Here is a 17,548-nt window from a genome sequence, read left to right as displayed (position 1 = left end):
CGGCCACCTTGTTCACGTTGTTTGGGCTGGCAGAGCTTATCTGATTACGAAGAGAAAAAGTGCCGACGATTACGTTACTTCCTAATGCTAAATTTGAGCGCAGCTCATCAGCTCTTCCAGCTTTTCGATAGAATGAGGCAAAGAATTCGAGCAATCCATGTACAATTGCAGACAAATTGTTATTTTTCACACATATCCCTTCTTCAAGAACCACTCCACTAACAGTTCTTGATTTTCATGAAGGAAGTCTTGTGGTCGGAGAAATGGATGAATATTGCTTCACTTGCTGCACCAATGCCTCGTTCTGAAAGACATTGCAGCCACACAGGGGTGGCATTGGAGGAGCAAAGAGAGCAATTAAGTTATCGGGAGGTTGCGGGAGGCAGCGCGTGGGCGCATAGGGAAGCTGCGCGGCGAAGAGATAGCAGCGACCGACTGATGCCGCTAACGCTGCTAGCGAGCCACTTGAACGTGGCTGTGCGTTTCGGCTCAGGATGCACGCACCGTGATCCGCTGATGCTGAGCCGGCGCTTCGGCAACCGGAGAACACCGCGCGCTATCGCGCGGTCACCACCACGGAGGAATAGGGTGAGGGGTGGGGGGTACACGCAGTGGCGAACGGCGGCGGCTAAGCGTTTCGGTTTGGGCGTGCGCAGCTAGAGCAGCGCACTGCACCGGCTGTGGAGCTTGTTACGAGGGACAACGGTTACGCCGCGAAACGCATGAACGGGTGCCAAAAAGCTGAGCTCTAAAAAGAACATGTAAGGAATTGGGAAGTGATCTGGTCTGTAAACCTCCAGCCTATGTCTATTGCTTTCCTCGTGAACAAGCACACTCATATGCGCCACAAACAGTGAGCACAGTGACGTATTTGACATTTCATACAAATTCCATTTAGAAACAAAAGAAAATGCAATTGCTTGATATCCTGAACGAATTCCGAAGCTTTTCTCGTCGCTAGGCGGCACCTCTCGCGTGATGCAAGGCTTGTAGAGGGCGCTAACGGAATAGAAAAGAAATAAAGATGGCGAGAGCACGCACTGAGCGCCTTGGCCTAACACTTCGCCTCAGACGGAAATGAGATCTGGGGAGAAAACGGCGCCGACCCGGCCAAATCTCGCAACGCAGGTAACGACAAACAATGGCGGGGGTTCCGGTGCAATAATCGGATTGGCAGGCTAGCTCGGCACCGCACGCCTGGGAGTTCAGGAATGTTTCGCGCCGGCCGCTCCTTGTACCCCGGGAGCGTTTCCTCCAGTCTTCCTTGTTTTCTTGTTTCTCCTTCTTCCCTTCTGTAAGGTTCAGCGCTGAAAGCAGGAAGCACTTCCAAGAACAGACGTGGCTGCGGTCTTGGCGCGTGCTTCCAAGCTGTTTGCCAAGCCGGTTATTCGATTCTGGAAGTCCTTGTGTTTCTGAACGCGGACTAGGTTGTGAGGATTGGAAAGAAAGAACACTCACGCTGATCCAGATGTAACGATGTAGTGTTTTTTACACTTGTTTGAAGCCAAAGAAGGTAGGCGAATAATCTGAAAGATGCTCACAAGGGAAACTGCACTTTTTTTTTGGACGACCTGGTATTCATTTAGGTTTCGATGAATGGGTCGGTCGGTCGGTCGGTCGGTCGGTCGGTCGGTCGGTCGGTCGGTCGGTCGGTCGGTCGGTCGGTCGGTCGGTCGGTCGGTCGGTCGGTCGGTCGGTCGGTCGGTCGGTCGGTCGGTCGGTCGGTCGGTCGGTCGGTCGGTCGGTCGGTCGGTCGGTCGGTCGGTCGGTCGGTCGGTCGGTCGGTCGGTCGGTCGGTCGGTCGGTCGGTCGGTCGGTCGGTCGGTCGGTCGGTCGGTCGGTCGGTCGGTCGGTCGGTCGGTCGGTCGGTCGGTCGGTCGGTCGGTCGGTCGGTCGGTCGGTCGGTCGGTCGGTCGGTCGGTCGGTTACCACCAAAGTTAACATGACTTACAGAGTAACTACAAGGCTTTCTGCGGTAGACAGGTACCAAACAGCACCGCTTTTTATGGTAATCGTGGATTCCCTGTGTATGATATGCAGCAATTATGAAGAACAGATTTTTTATCGGAATTCTATTCTAGCTTCTGTGAAGAACTGAGTGAAAGGTAAACGGTAAAAAAAAAACGTTAAACTCATTGCCTTTCTCGAAACAAAGGCAGAGAGACTCCGCTGTGCACAGCGCGGCCAAAAATAGTTTCCGAAAACAACGAAAATAAATGGATTTTCTCCAGCATGTGCTTTCTGTTTGGTTTGGTTTGGTTTATGGGGTTTAACGTCCCAAAGCGACTAAGGCTATGAGAGACGCCGTAGTGGAGGGCTCCGGAAATTTCGACCACCTGGGGTTCTTTAACGTGCACTGACATCGCACAGTACACGGGCCTCTAGAATTTCTCCTCCAAAGAAATTCTAGCCGCCGCGGCCGGGATCGAACCCGCGTCTTTTGGGTCAGCAGCCGAGCACCATAGCCGCTGAGCCACCGCGGCGGCCTTTCTGTTTGGGAGTGGCTCTAAGTGAAAGATATGCAGGATTACGAGCCCATATAGAAATATTAACCGGACAAAGAGTGCTGGTATCCTGTGCGTATTGCCAACATGGAACATTCTTCCGTATGGTCAGCCGCCGCGGTGGCTTAGTGGTTATGGTGCTCGGCTACTGACCGGAAATACGCGGGATCGATCCCACCGTGGCGGTCGAATTTCGATGGAGGTGAAATTCTAGATGCCCATGTGTTGTGCTATGTCAGTGCATGTTAAAGAATTCCAGATGGTTGAAATTTCCAGAGCCCTTCACTACGGCGTCTCTCATAGCCTGAGTCGCTTTGGGGCATTAAACCCTCACATACCAAACCATCTACTGTATGGTCAGACTATTAACCCTAGTGTGTTTTCCAGTGATTCGTTTCGACTGACACTACGTTAAACTCGAATGCTTAAATGCAAGTCGCTGTTTCCGTTTAGCGCGCATCTTTTCGTAGCCTGTGAGCGGTTCGCTTTCCTCTGTCGTCTTACTCATTTGACTTCTTTCTTTGCCGTGTATCTAATTTCTCACTAAATTATAATGTCAGCACCAGTAAAAACTAATCGTTGCTGACAATAAATCACCTAGTTGCGCGTCTAGGAATAAAGGTCACGGCTAGATGAAGCCACCTCTCCTGAAGATGGTCAAAAAAAAAAAACGATGAGGACACCTCGCTCGGCGAGTGCTCACACTTCCACACACCAGCTCTACCTGATCTGCTGCTCTCTTGGTAATTTCTTCGACATCACCCCGAGATTGCTCCGAAAGAGAAGCTGACGTAAATTACTGCTGTCTAGTATCTGGACTTGAAAGAAACCATTTGAGAAGGACATGAATTAACTGATCATTTCTCATAAACCCTTGGATTTTGGACTCCTACAGCCCCCTCCCCCCCCCCCTCCCCTCCCTTTTATTTCGCTTTTCGTCCGCAGCCCCTTATACTATTGATATATATTTTTTCTTCCCTGTATTTCCTTCTACCGTGCTGCTCAAATGCTTTCTCCCAGTAATTCTAGGTTAATCCAACCAATCATATCATGGCATCTATCGCGGTTCACCATGCGTGCACAGACAGCCCTTCAAGCCAGCGCTTGCTATTTTCCATCCTCACAACCATCCAGCTTCTTTCCCATTCTCTCTGGCATATTTCTTTATCACGGTCTTCCAGGTCAGCCGGTCTAATCATCTTTAGCAACCAACCTGCCTGGACGAGACTTTCAAGTCGCGCTCCCCGCCCTTACACGCTTTCCACATCGATCACACCCTCCTCCGCTTTACCGGGGCTTCCTCCTCAGACTAAAAGGCCCTGTTCAAACGCTACCAATGATGAATGATTTGCCCCGAAAAAGACAAATCCTCGTAAGCAACACTTGCTATTGGGCGAGTTGCTTTGCTTCCATGTTTGCTGGACACAGCGCAAGAATGAACGGAACTTAATAATAAGGTGGATGACAGGACGAAGCGCTGAACTAACAGACTGAAGAGAAGTTTATTTGGTCCAAGGAGCATAAAAGGGATAGCCGTCCCTCTACAAAACAGAAAAACACATTGCGACGACAGATGTCGCCCGATGAGCACACATACATACAATCACAAGCAACTTAAGTGTCCAAAACACAGTGTTCAAAGTAACTATTTCTTCGAAATGAAAGGCGGTCATATTTAAGAGGGGCATATAAAAAAGTCCTGTTCCTGACACGTTACCTAAGCACTCTTAGGCCCTCCCCTCCCTTGTTCATTCTGTGCTGAAAAAAAAAAAACATTTTCATGCCCTGTCTTTGGCATGGTTAGCAGCTTATAGTCATTTCCCACCGCTTATTTCTGGTTGCTTATTCTTGGTGCGATTCCGAGTTCGGTTAGAGTTTCCCATTAAGCGCGTCATGGCCAAAGTTACTTTCTGCATATCGCGGACGTGTGCATTAGGTCGACTTGGACGGTGCAGCAAGATCGGCGCATGGCGACTCCTCTTTGGTTCTACCGATACCCTTTTCCCGTAGTGATGGCGCGAGACTTCTCGCTACTAAAGCCTGGCAGACGCAACGCTCTTTGTGGTGTGATCCGCGGCGTCAATACAGACCCCTCTTTCGCATTGACCCCGTTTGTGAATTCCGCATGCCCCGGAATTTAAATAGACGTGACTGTAATTGCCTGCACCGAATTCGTCTGGGCGTTGCCTTTTCTAAATTCTATCTACATAAAATTGGTGTATCAAGTAGCCCTCTGTGCCCGACATGTGGTGTGCGCGAAGATTTTGAACACTTGATTTGCCACTGCCAAATCTTTAATACTCATCGCAAGGCACTGTTAGGTGCTTTAGGACTTCGTCATGACGACCCCGTGCACCTGGAGCATGTCCTTGGACCCTGGACTGATGCAACTTCGGCTGAGCGAGGGACAAAAGCTCTCTTAGTTTTTCTAAGGGACACGGGTTTAGTGGACATACTTTAATAATCATCTAAGGGTCACGGTTTTAGTGAACATACTTTGATAATCATTGTGTGTGTGAGAGTGCGTGAGTGTTGAGTATGTTTGATGTCACTTTTTTTTTATTTTTTTCACCCTCTTCTTTCATCCTCACCTGGAGTAGCATGCCAGGCCTATAACCAGGCAGACCTCTCCATTATCCATTAAAGTCTCTTTCCTTCCTTCCTAGGTCGACTTGCACTAAAGGCAACTTGGTTTGTGCACTAAAGCTTTGGTTAGGAGACACTAAATGGTGTCAAAATGCTGACTGCTGGCGAGTAGGTGCACGCTATTTAGGTGAAAGACACGGAATAAAAGGGCATTATAGGAGGATGCCGTCTCTCACCAAAAGTAAACATGCCGCATGGTTGCTTCCACTCGTATAGTAGAGCTGCTATGGTTTCCCTAAAGCTCAAAATACGCTGGAAAGTAAGGACAAGGTGTACTTCCTTGCCACCCCTCCTGCAAGGGGTGGCAGAGCCTCAGAGCCTCAGAGCCTCAGGAGCCTCAGGAGCGGCATAAGTGCACCATTATACGAGTAGGAAGCAAATTCTACAGCATTTGGGGCACTTGCAATCTACGAATAACCTACAATACATGTTCTTTTCCTCAAGCTTTAACACTGAAGATTTTAGTTTCAAGCGAACAACTGTTCAGAATTCGTTTGCATGGGCGAATATTGCTAAAAGCTCTTTTAGTGCGGAAGCACTACTACAAGCGGTTACAACAACAACAAAAAAACTGTGCGATGCGAAGCCTCGGACTAGCTCGGGTTAGTTCGGAGGAGCGTTGCGACAGCCGTAGCCAATGGGAAGGTGGCATTGGAGGTAATCTGTGCAAACCTAGAATAGAAAGAAAAATTGCCGCGACTGGGTTTCGAACCCGCGACGCCGCGAGTAGATCAGCTTCGCAAGCTACTGCAAGAGATCACTATACTATCGCCGCAGCCCATTACGCCGCGTGTTGAACTGTAACACACACGTCGCTTTCATCAACTTCCATCTAAGGCGCGAACAGACCATATCAGCTTAACCTCGATCAGAACTTAAGCTCAGTCTAATATCGTCGCCAGACGTGCCGACGACCCAGCAAACCAAAAGCACGAGCCAACCAGGCTAAACAAATGTTTCGCACGTCTACTCGGTTTACCTATGTTCAAACGCTACCATTTTTTTTAGGAAGCCCTTTGAAAGAAATCAGAGAGATATTGCAAGAATTCGGAAAATAAAACACACGTGAAATGTGAAGGCTCGAAAGCCTCATACTCAAGGTAGTGCCAGTTGGTTTTCGAAGAAAAGAAAAGTAAGGCTGGAAGCAACTGATCAGTTTTTTTTTTTTATGAACACAGCTGAAACCATGGGGTTTTTTGAGGCAAACATGAAGTTGAGGGAAAGCTTGGGAGTCAGAAACAACTACTCTGAGTGCAGGAAGGTGTCGGCACAGTATAGAACAGCATGATAATGCTCTTCTTGCCACAACAGGAATAAAAAGCGAAGGAACAGAGTCACTGGAGTCCTGCTCGGCATTTAACATCAACTTTCACGGCAATGACGGGAAGCAAGAAATAATTTTGCGTGTATTTTCCCAGTGTTCCATTTCTTCATTTCAGTGTTACACTCCCCAAATATGTGAGTTTGGAATGGGACAAAAATTTGTTTCTGGTCAAGAATTTTTCAAGTTGCACTCCTGTAGTAAGCTAGGCCCGCGTATTTTTAATATGTTGTCGGGGTAGTATATCCCGACTTTCACATGGCTCTACCTTGCTTGTATGAGACAACTGCGAAAAAAAAAACAGTTTATAAGAACTGCCTAACTCTTCCTGGTTCGCCATTTTATATATTGCTGGAATATTCGGTATGAAAGCGTCAAAACTTGCAGTGGTCACAGCTTCCAGAGATAAAAGTTGTTCAGGTGTGGGTGAGACTTGGAAACTGTAATAAATGAACCGAAACCTAAGGTTCTCCTTTTCTTATCTTCAGCAAAGGAAACGGCGACCATTTTTTCCTTTTCATTTTTTACCCTCTGTGCTTATTGCTTGAGTTCAGGTGGTGACATTTGTTGTGTATATAGCCTGTCGCGTGTAACGCTGCTTTTTTTAAATAAAAACTTGTTACCCCTTCTTCCAAATTATTGTTTTCAGTTGCAGGAGTGTTTTCGACTATATTGATAATCTGTACAATATTTCTTCCGTTCAAGATATATGTAACTTTCATAAGTTATGATTGAATAGATACGAAGCACGGACCCCAAGAATTGATGCACGATCGCTCATGTGCCACATTGCTGCTTTACGTAGTCATCTATAGATGAGTATACAGTACTAATATATCAGGGGGGTGGCGAGGGGGGCAATAGATCATTACGAGTATGGATCGAGAGTCACATGTGTAAAAGGAGAAGAGGGCATGAGCGACGAATGACCGTAGGGTGTATGCATAGTTGATGCAATCAATATCGATTGCGTAGTTGCACCCTGTCATCGATTTGAGGGCTTCTAAAGTCGGACCAGTACAGTAGCGTAGTCGACGCTTGTCATGTTTTGGGGGGAGCATCACGTATCGTAGTACCGGCGTCATGTGACTCCACCCCAAGTACCAGAACGGGTATCGCAAGCGCGGAGTGATAATGCTTTCCACCCGAATCCAATTAACTGCATCTCCAAACAACACGGGCAGTCCAGCGAGTACTGTTATACACGTCTCGCTTAATCAACGCAACAAATAATCCGTTACCAGCTTTCAGAGAAGTTCGCAGTGGATTCCTGTACATAGACTACATAGAACCTTCACTGTTCCCCAATGTATCACATTACAAAACGCTTTTCACTTACAGTTTATGTTTGACTCAATGTGCATTCAAATATACAAAAACATATAAGCACTCAATGGCACGACGGGGCTCGACCGTCTGGAATATTCTTTCGTAGGACAGTCAGACAACTGTCTGCCTCTTGCTCGCCGTGTTTCAAGTGCTGTGTACAAACAATGGTGCAGCCATGTGTGATATTATTTTGTACCGCCAACTTCTAGACTCAAAAAAGAATACAGCCTGATTTTACTTTTGCTAACAGGCGTCCTTGATAAACTTTTCTTTCTTTACAAGCTCATAGACACAGTTCGACACGGCTCATTATAGCAGGTAAAAAAAAAAAAAAAACCGAGAGCATGAGAACAACGATTCCAGATGTCTGGGGAGTCAACAGATTTTTCGTTGTCTGAAAAATTGGTTATAATTCGAGTTTGACTGTACGCAACAAAGTTTCCTTTTGTAATCATCAGCAGCAACGGTAACCCTTGTAGCGCAAGCGTTGACACAAGCGAAAAAGAAATAAAGTCCTGCACAAAAAGATAGGAGACCTGAGTAAGCATCGAGCGGTGCTCTTGTTGACGACAGCGATGCTTCATCGCAGTGTTCAGTGAGAGAACTCTCAAACAAAGCATGCAGCAATTTTTGTATTGTTCTGAAGCGCCGATAAGCATTAAGGAAACTTCCTGCTTGTACTGAGCAGGCGGTTTATCAAGTACGCTTCTCACTGGGATGTTAGTGCTCATAATTATTTGCAACCATCGGACTAATACCTTGACACAACAGTGAGCGGCAGGGTAAGCTTAAAACTTGGGAAAATAACGCTTTTTCTCTTACCATCAAAAAATCATAAATTGCCGAACTTAGAACTCAATAAATCAAGAAGCAGTGCACCTAACTTTCTGGATATTGGTTCCCTTCAGCATCTGAAGAAAAATGAAAGGAGCAAAGAACGCTTTAAACTTTCTTAAGGATTCATTCACTTGAAAAAAAAAAAAGCCTGTTTTAGAAAAATGATCAAAGGTGTCTACTGAGACGATGCGTTTATCACTTCTAAAACGCGATCAGTTCTCTGCTGTAGACATATACGGCACCCCTGGAAGTTTTGCACCGGCAGGCTAGAGCTTCCAGATAGGCTCTGTGTCCGCTCAAACGTGATATCTCGCAGTTCTTTGTCGTCAGACAATGTCACACGAGAGTGTGTTCAGCTCTTGACCTTGTTCATATGACCCAGATCCTAAGATCTGGCTGATCGTGCGGGGCTTTCCCCCTGGCCGTCATTATTTTTTTCTTTTTCGCAGCGTTATGACGGTCTCTCTGAGGTAGGTGATAGCGACTTATCAGATAACTCCTGAGCCTCAAGTGGTTACAGGGGGGTTATGTTAGCGTACACTATTACGACTCCCGACCGTGCAAAAATATATCTGCAGCCGTGCAGATATAACTCCTGACCGTGCAAAAATAAAGTGGTCTTAGCTCTGCCTGTGGCTCGCTGCAGTGTGGCTTTTCCGTGAGAAGGCCTGCGTTCAATTTGGCAGTTCTCCATCGCTTTATTCGTCGTAACCTCAAGGATCAGCGCCAAGTGCATCGAGCTCAACCAACAAACGACCTTCGACATAATAAATCGCAGCTGAATGGGGCAATCTTTAGAGCCATGCTTCATATAGTATATGTTTTATTTAAACAGAACTCTGGAATTAACATTCCCTTGTAAATATATAAACGTTCATAAATTTCAGCACTCCTGTATAGAGTGCTCGAAGACTGCCCTGACGCACAAAGTAATTGAAAATTGTGAGCAGTAACACAGTTGCACAAATAACGCGGACGCTATTCCGAAGACGCGTAGGCGTGCTTTTAACTCTGGCAACTGCACTGCAGAAGTTACATAGCAGAGGAGCCAATATCTTACTTTACTTATTCTCCAGCCCAACGCTCCAAAGCTCTATACAGTCTTACGAGTGTGCAACCTTTTTTAGAAGCCAGACTGAACAGTATAATGCTGCAGCTCCAGTTTTTAGCCAACGCAAACAATAATATATTATTAGTTGGTAGCCATAGATATAAATGCTTGCAGGTTTTGTAGAGACTAAGATGACGCTAGACAGCCGCCGTGGGGGCGCAGTGGTTATGGTGCTCGGCTATTGACCCGAAAGATGCGGGTCCGATCGCGGCCATGGCGGTTGCATTTCGATGGAGGCGAAATGCTAGAGGCCCGTGTACTGTACGAGGTCATTGCCCGTAAATAAACACAAGTGGTCGAAATTTTGCGGAGTTCACTACGGTGCTCCTCATAGCCTGAGCCGCTTTGTGACGTTAAACTTCATAAAGAAAACCGAAGATGACGCTCTAAATAATAATTGCCAAGTAATCAAGCAAACCTTGAGGGGCGCTGACATTGCAAGTTGGGAGGGCAACCCCCCACACAAACGGAATCAATCAACCTCGGGTGCTACGCTCACGGAGGTGAGGATCGTACTATCATCCAGTGACTGGTTGCAAACCTTGATAATTTGCGCTAATATAACCCGGTGCTTACTACAGATAGTCAACATATACGAATGGTAAGAGATCGCTAATACCTCGAAGTGTGTATAAATGAAGGTATTGTGTATGTGGATATGTACGAACACCTCATTAAGGCGAAAGGGAAGTGACGTCAGAGAGTAATAAAGAATTGGGGCACTAATGGAGTACAGTAATAAATTTGGGGACGCGACTTTGTGGGCGAGGTAAAAAAGTGCAATCATAGCTAGAAGCCGAGAGCTCTAGGGAGCCTAGAATTACGCTCCCACGGCAAAATTACTGCAAACACTGTCCGATCGGGGGACCTATGGGCTTGGCGCAGTTTCAAGTGCGAAAAGGGTGCAGTATGCCCTTTTATAAAAGATTTCTCAGGAAGAGGGAAGTAACAAATGCATTTATGGTGCCTACTCGTAATCCACAGTGGAGGTGAACTATCCATAGTGTGGTAACGATGATAACTAAATGAGGAATGTTGCTTAAAAATGCATACAGGTATGTTCGACATTGGAATAAATCGACAAGAAAGAAGCAGGTTACCGATGTAGAATGGGTACAAGCGAAGCTAGGAAGCAATGATTTTATTATATATTTAACAAGGCTGCGCCTTACTATTCGAAGAAAGACCAGATTAACTTGGAACGGGGATAAATATACTGGATATGTTGAATTCTATGCAGTGTGACGTAAACCTGAAGAGTGTTTTGTGAGCGCCAGCTCATCCCCGCCGACGGAGATCCTTCGCCGGAGGGCGAGCAACCCGAACTTTGAGTCCGAGCAACCCGAGCCGCCCGTGGGAGGAGAGAGTGATGTGAGGAGAGGATGAGGACGACGAGCGCTCGCGCGGCGCGTGAAGAACAACAGACTCAGGTGTTGGACACGAAAGAAGCAACACGGCCTCTTGTTAACCCAGTGATCCTTTGTAACGGAAAGACGAATAAACGTCTTTTGAATTGTTCTTTTATCCTAACAATTCAGAAGTGGGATACAGTCAACGTTCGCCCGAACTTACGAAGTTAACCGGCAAGCCCCACCATGCCTGTCACCCGCACCGGAGCATCTTCAACGGATATGGCAAACGAAGATGGCGGACGACCGAGCAACGATGGCGGGAACGACGACGCCGACGTCTCAAGCCAAGGCGGATCCGACAACGTGGTGACAAGTGGAAGCTAACCTCCAATACCTCAGTCAACGATCAACGTGGCGGAAATCCTGCAGGCCAGCGTTCAGGCAGCAGTGAGAGAAGCCATCAACGGAATTGCCTTGCTTCAGACGCAGCAAGCAGCGGCCACACCCATCATCGGCGCGGGAGAGACAGCTCGGTTAGTGCCATCGTTTGATCCAGTGTCATCCAGCTCTCCGACAGTAGACGCTTGGATAAGACGCGTGGACGACTTGGCACAAGTCTACCATTGGTCCGACCGGCTGACATCTGGAAACGCTCTCTCGAGGTTGGAAGGGCCTGCGAATACATGGTATGACTCCCTCTCTTCCGTAAACAAAACATGGCCGGAATGGAAAGAAGAAATTAAGCGCGCCTTCCCCACGACAGCGGGATTCCAACGACTCCATCGGGAAATGCAGGAGCGACGGCAAAAGCGCGGTGAGCCCATCGAGTGTTATTACTACGACAAGCTCTCGAAAGCTCGCCGTTGCAACCTCACAGATGAAGCTTGCATTGAATACCTCATCACGGGGCTATACAATGACGACGTGATTAGAGCAGTGAGCGTGCGCACGTACGAGTCGCCGGAAGATCTTCTTCACTGCCTGAAACGCCTCGAAGAAAGATTGGGAAACACTGCCTCCAAAAGTTCAAAATCAAGTGGTCCCCCGAACTATTCTCGTTTCCCCGCATATGCCAACGCCCATGGCAACAAAAGCGAAGCAATGGCGTCGGCCTTGAACACTACCGACCACAAGAACCTTTCTCCGAAGGCGAGGAGGAAGCCGCCATGGAATGAAAGAGGAGAGCCCCTCTGCTTCAACTGCAGCGAGTACGGTCACGTGTCCCTCAATTGCCCGGCCCCACAGCGAAAGGCGAGATGCAACGCTTGCGGACGAGTGGGCCACGGAGAAAAAGACTGCAGGGCAAAAACGGAGAGAGGAGCGCGCGTCGCTCAGAACGCGTTGGGCTTTGACCTCCGAGCCGCTGAAGAGGCGAATGAAAAGTACTTTATGATGGCGAAAGCGAACGGCTGCGACATACGAGCATACGTCGATCTCGGTAGCCAATGCGTAACTCTGCGGAAGGAGGATGCCAACCGAATCGGAGTCGCTTACACGAAGTTGACAAAGCCGTTCACTATCGGGGGCTACGGGTCCGGACATGTGACACCGTGTGGGGAAACGAACATCACCCTCACGGTCGACCAAGCTACAGCGGACGTTCCCGTGCTGGTCGTGCCGGACGCGTCACAGTCCATACCCCTACTTGTGGGCCAACCTTTCACCGAGCAACCACACATCACGATTGTGAGGCGGAAGAACACAGTGCGGATTTTTGAGGAGCACAGGAACGAGGACAATAGAGACGACACGCTTCAGTCCATTGAAATTCCAGAGCTCCCAGAACGACCTGTGTGCCTATGGGCGAAGGAAACAACGGTTGTGCCCCCAAAATACGTGGGTTTCGTTAAGCTCTACGCCACTGGTAGCGCACCACGCTCAGATGTCTTCGTGGACATGCAGCTCAGGTGCCAGAAGGTCGAGAGCATTGCATACCACGCTGTGTCCTCAGCGTTGACGGGACCAACGAAACAATAGTCCCTATAATGAACATTTCCAATCATGAACTGACCATCAAAGCGAACGAACGAGTCGCACGAGTGGAAATTTGCTACCCAGACGATGCATCGCCACGAGAGGGTGAGTCGGACACCAGCATTGTCCAGCCCTTAATGATACCGAGCGAAGAGGTTCAAGTAGGTCCTGGTGTTGCTCCTGAGGAACGTGCAAAGCTCGAACAGCTTATTTTTGAGTATCGGGACTGCTTCGCAACCACCGTTTCAGAGATTGGCTGCACAAATGCCGCTGAAATGAGCATTGAGCTAACAACGCTGGAGCCAGTGAAATTTCGTCCCTACCGACTCTCTTACGCCGAACGGGCACACACAAAAGAAATGATTGAAGAACTAAAGCAAGCTGGCATTGTTGTCGACTCCAAATCGGATTATGCAAGTCCTATTCTACTGGTGCGAAAAAAGACAGGGGAGCAACGAATTTGAGTGGACTACCGTGCCCTCAACCGTGTCACAAAAAAGGACCGGTATCCACTGCCTTTAATTGAGGATCAACTGGACCGTCTGAGAGGGAAATGCTTCTTCACGAGCCTAGATCTTGCGTCAGGCTACTATCAAATTCCTATGACCGAGGAATCGAGACACAGGACTGCGTTCGTTACTCCAGACGGCCATTATGAATTCGTTCGAATGCCATTTGGCTTGGCCAACGCACCGGCAGTGTTCCAGAGAATGATCAACGCTGTACTGGGTCCCCTACGGTACACCGTGGCTCTCGCCTACATGGATGACATCCTGCTGCCCACAACGACCGTGGAAGAGGGGCTTGACCACCTGAGAATGCTTTTGGATGTCCTCCGTGGAGCGGGATTAACGCTGCAATTAAGCAAGTGCCGTTTCTTCTTCGAGAAAGTCGATTACCTTGGCTACGACATTTCTGCCAGAGGATTGCGACCCGGAAGTTTAAAGATCCAGAGCGTCGCTGACTTTCCCGAACCAAGGAATGTACACCAGGTGCGTCAGTTTTTGGGTCTGGCAAGCTATTTTCGAAGATTTGTAAAAGGGTTCGCCAGCATCGCTAAACCTCTAACGCGACTGACGTCTAAGGACGCAGTTTGGAAGTGGACTTCAGTGCACGAAGCCGCGTTCACTGAACTGAAGATGAAGTTGACTGAAAGGCCAGTTGTGGCGCATTTCGCGTTCGACGCAAGAACAGAGGTGCACACGGATGCCAGCAAAGACGGCCTAGGAGCGATACTTCTGCAAGAACAAGCAGATGGGCAGCTTCATCCTGTCATCTACGCAAGCCGGCGGACAACTGACTACGAAGAGAGATACCACTCATACGAACTAGAAGCGCTTGCGGTTGTTTGGGCGTTAGAAAAGTTTCGAGTGTACCTAATCGGGATGAACTTCAAGGTGGTCACTGACTGCAACGCAGTACGGGCAACGATGAGCAAAAGGAATCTGCTTCCCCGTATTGGCAGATGGTGGCTGCGACTGCAAGAGTTCACCTTCGACATGGAATATCGTAAGGGGGCGGCAACGGCTCATGTTGATGCACTAAGCCGCTCTGCATACGACCCTCCAGAAGAGACGGATATTGTTCCTGGCCTTCACGTCTTTGCAACATGCATAGCGACCGAAGACGTGCTAACCGTTGCCCGGCTGAATGATCCAAAGGTTCAAGCTGTGAAGGAAAGGCTAGAAAAAAAGAAGACCAACGCAAGCAACAGGAGCGGTGCAACAGGAAGCGGGTGGAAGCGCCGACATACAATCCCGGAGATGTACTAGTTGAGCGAGAACCGGCAGCAAGTGGGGAGTCAAGGAAACTGAAAGAAAAATACAAAGGACCGTACATCATTCGAGAAAGGCTTCCCAACGACCGCTACCGCATCGAAAACGTGCCTCCGGGGCGGCAAAGGCGAAGAAGAGCTTACAGCAGTATTGCACCGGTTGGCAAGCTGAGGCTTTGGGACCGGGAATTGCACGAGACAAGTTCGGAAGAATCGGGCCGCGAGGACGATTCCGACCGGGGCGGTCGGTGGCACAGGATGGCCGAATGTGAGCGCCAGCTCATCCCCGCCGACGGAGATCCTTCGCCGGAGGGCGAGCAACCCGAACTTTGAGTCCGAGCAACCCGAGCCGCCCGTGGGAGGAGAGAGTGATGTGAGGAGAGGATGAGGACGACGAGCGCTCGCGCGGCGCTTGAAGAACAACAGACTCAGGTGTTGGACACGAAAGAAGCAACACGGCCTCTTGTTAACCCAGTGATCCTTTGTAACGGAAAGACGAATAAACGTCTTTTGAATTGTTCGTTTATCCTAACAGTTTCGACAATCCAGTATATCTAGTTAAAACATCGCAGTATCCATCCAAAAATATCTATGCCACGATGGTCAGCCTCAATGAGGCCTTATAAGCACCCTGCGCCCACCAGGTGCCCCCACCGTCGGCCCTGCGTTCAGCGCCACCAGTGGACACCTTTTCCGAAACGAGGATGATAGTGCACCATAGGAATGCATGTCAAAAAAAGGTTTCAAGGAAGTTTTATGCTTTTACCGCGCATCTATGACGTCGCCCCTTCTTGAAGGAAAGTCGAGTACACCTTAGAGCGGACTGTGACAATCTGAGAGGTCATTTAAAAGGCAATGTATTTTTTAAACATCGCCACACGAGCTCGATTGTGTCATCCTCGGCTGATGGCACCGGACTGGAGTGTAACACACGTAAACGAAGCTTTCCGAATAATTTTTCCTTTCGCATTCTGCTCATGGAGGCAGCCGTTCTCTAACAGTTGACGATTGCTTCTACAGACAAAAAATGCAAATTAATTTCGAAGGCAATCTATATTTAAAACATCGCAATAAACATGTGCTGTGATGCCGCAGATACCCTCAAAAGGTGACATATACGCTGCGTGCTTCCCCGTATCGCTCATGCCGCATTCGCTACATTTGCTCACTCATGCAGTAGTTCAAACTGGACAGCGTAGACAGCTCTACGTGCAAACAAGTTCTCAAATGGCACGATAAGTGGACGAAAACAAACCACGCACCCTAATATACGACAACGGAGACGATACCCCAGGCCGCCGTGTTTGTATACGTATCGGGGTTTCGGCTGGTCAGTGCAGTGACAGCTATCTTTTAGAGTGGAAATTTGATTAATCGGTGTTAAGCTTTTTAAATCCGGCAATGTCAACGATGTGAGGGAACTTATCACCGAAAGTTGGAATGAAGCGGAGTCGCCGTTTGCTACAGGCCGATGAAAAGGATCCGTGGCATAAAAAGAAGTAACCATTAACTTACAGCATTATTTCGCACCAAAGAGCACACACGCAACAAGAAATCAACCTTTTATAGATCTTTTAACCCAACAACAAATCCGTGTGAGGAGAAAATAAACGCGCAGAAAAACTGTGACAAGAGGTTACTTCTGACAACGAACTATTTTATTCCATGAAAAGTTTCCGCCGTTCGCGCTGCTATTGCCACCGCTTGAGGCGGGCGCTTCGCTCCAGAGTTACTCTAAACATTAAGGAGGGAAAAGAGAGTAAGCTGTCTTTAAGTGGATTCGTTTATATAAAAGGGAGTGAGCTAGAGTACAGCTTACTTCCATTTTACTTCCATATAGGCTTATTCGTGTTTAAAGTAGATGCGCAGGGTGCCATAAGGTTTAGGGCTAACGAAGCCAACGGGGGCTTAATCGCTCTACACTACAATAACAGATGTTAAGAGAATGGTTGAGAAGAAAACGGGGTTGTGACTTAAAACGAAAATATGATTGTGTAGTGAACTTCACTGCAGCCTAAATGTTAGAAGCGTTTGTTCCGCAAGGGACAAATTAGGGCACATCACTGCACTAATATAGAATAAGCGTCAAAGAAAGCTTTTTATTCTTTACAGCGTATGTTCGCTTGCTGGAGCCATTCTCTTGTTTTAAATCACGTCGCTTTTCTTCAGACAGTCATGAAAATTGGCAGGCTTCATGGGTTTCACGTGATTGCGGTCTGCCATGACTGATCTAGAACAGAACAGAAGAAGGAAGCTTGATACATGGAGGGAAAAGAGCGCTGAACGATTGAAGTTAGTTTTTTTCCATCGTCTTGATAACACTATGTTTCACCTCTGAACGATAAGCCATCCGCCAACTTTCCGTCCTTGCTCACTGATGTTCCCGAATACCTGATAATTAAAGGTCAATGTGCGTGCGCTGGAATCATTCGATGACAGTGGAATGCATTAAGAAAGAACCAAAAAGTTGATAACGACGTTTCCAGGAGAGAGCAACAACCTGTGCTATCCGATATTCTGTGCATGAGTTCCTGCACCTCGCTAATTGCCACTTAAAGAGTACTGATCTAACAGAATTCTCTGCCGGTCGGCGCGGCCGCTCAAAGCTTCGCTCTTAGGTGAAACTTGTTTCGGTAGATATACACGATACCCAGCTAACGGTGGAAAGTATGAGTTAGGCTCTGCTGCAACACTGATGGG

This window comes from Amblyomma mixtum, chromosome 6 (assembly GCF_055824585.1).
Source record: "Amblyomma mixtum isolate Tamu chromosome 6, ASM5582458v1, whole genome shotgun sequence".
NCBI classification, from domain to species: domain Eukaryota; kingdom Metazoa; phylum Arthropoda; class Arachnida; order Ixodida; family Ixodidae; genus Amblyomma; species Amblyomma mixtum.
This window is presented reverse-complemented; position numbering follows the sequence as displayed.